Source organism: Trichechus manatus, unplaced genomic scaffold (genome assembly GCF_000243295.1).
Source record: "Trichechus manatus latirostris isolate Lorelei unplaced genomic scaffold, TriManLat1.0 scaffold00085, whole genome shotgun sequence".
In the NCBI taxonomy this organism is placed as follows: Eukaryota; Metazoa; Chordata; class Mammalia; order Sirenia; family Trichechidae; genus Trichechus; species Trichechus manatus.
In genome coordinates this window covers 10,043,750-10,045,211 of record NW_004444021.1, presented here as the reverse complement: position 1 = coordinate 10,045,211, position 1,462 = coordinate 10,043,750, and the positions used below count along the sequence as shown (strand labels likewise).

Genomic DNA, 1,462 nt, shown 5'->3' with positions numbered 1-1,462 from the left:
TCTTGTTAAAGAGATTAAGCCTGTGATGGATGGCTTTAACTATCACAGCAGAAAATCCATCAGCTTAGACTGAAGGGGACAGAGAAAGAGCAAAAGGAAAGAACACTGTCTACCTCTTGGAATTCTACAGGCAGGAAACAGGCCAAAGGAGCTACATCTGCTGTCCTCCAAGAAAAGAAAAGGACCATCCCTGAAGTAGCTCTGAAATCAGCAGAACTGTTGGAGGGAGAACAGGAAACAGAGCTTCATAGGTCTCAAAGGATGGAGCCATGGCCTCTGGGGTCTCAAAGGGTAGAGCCATGGTCTCCTAGAGTCAGATCTTCACCAGCTTGGTTCTGGAGTGTGGAGCTGCCATTCATTTTGGCCAAGAGGATGGGGCCACTGCCCAAAGCTGAGGGTGCAGTACTGCCATGTTGAGGGGCAGAAGAATGGGGCCTGTCGGGGCTGAGGGGATGGGGCTGCCACTCAGATGGACTAGGAGAATGGGGCTGCCCAAAACCAAGGGAGCAGAGTTGCTATCTCAGTGGGCCTAGAAGGTAGAGTTGAACCCCAGGCCCGAGGGGCCTCTATCCAGACGGGCAACACTCAGAGTCTGGAGGGCAGGGACCTTGCCCAGATGGTGTCAAAGAACAGAGAATTATTTTCAAGACTTGAGAGCTACTGTAAATTGTTCTGCTGAGTTTTGGACTTGCTTGGTGCCCTTTATCCCTTCAGAATATTTATAATTCAAGCATTGACATAGCTCTACCAGATACCACTATTTACTAGTCTGTGGATCCATTTGTTTTGTGTAAATAAAAGAGATATTGTATTTTTAAGCAAATAACTCCTGCCTTCTGTGTTTGTTTGCTGTCAGTGCCCTTCCCCTGCAAGGGATTTTTGTAAACTCCCTATGCTAATTTTCCTTTCCTTTTACGTAACATGTAGAAAAGGATTGGCACAGCAGCACTTGTAAGGGTGTCTCTCAGGGGGAAGGGCTTGGCAGGCAAACAAATGCAGAAGGTGTGTTATTTGCATAAAAATATGAGACCCTGTCTTCATTGACCACAAAGCCACCCATGTTGTTGATACTGCAAACAACCTTATTAAATGTTTTGAAAATATCAAGACCAATCTAAATCTAAAACATTACTTCTGCTTGCTTCTGAAAGTATCTAGTAGATACTGATCTTTCCCTTTTTTTGTTGTGTTTCCATTTGTTCTATTTACAATTCCTATTATACAGCTTGTAATTCATTTTAATAAATACATACCTAAGTGAAGCTAACAACTTTAAGCCTAACAGTAATGATAATAATCTATGTAGCAACTGGAATCATCATGTCAATTATGGTTTTCATAAAAAAATAAAGCAAAAAATCCTATGCTAAGCTACTCTATGGACTTATAAAGAAATATGAAAGATATCCTTTGCTTTCAATAAACTTACAACCATGTTGAGAAGACTTAGAATAAATAGATT

The 1,462-nt window shown here is 41.9% G+C and overlaps 1 protein-coding gene across 1 annotated transcript in view; it reads right to left on the bottom strand.

The window, feature by feature from the left end:
- ZNF804B (zinc finger protein 804B) overlaps positions 1–1,462 on the bottom strand; it is a 583,715-nt gene that overhangs the window by 398,048 nt on the left and 184,205 nt on the right. The gene's annotated exons all lie outside the window — the stretch shown is intronic.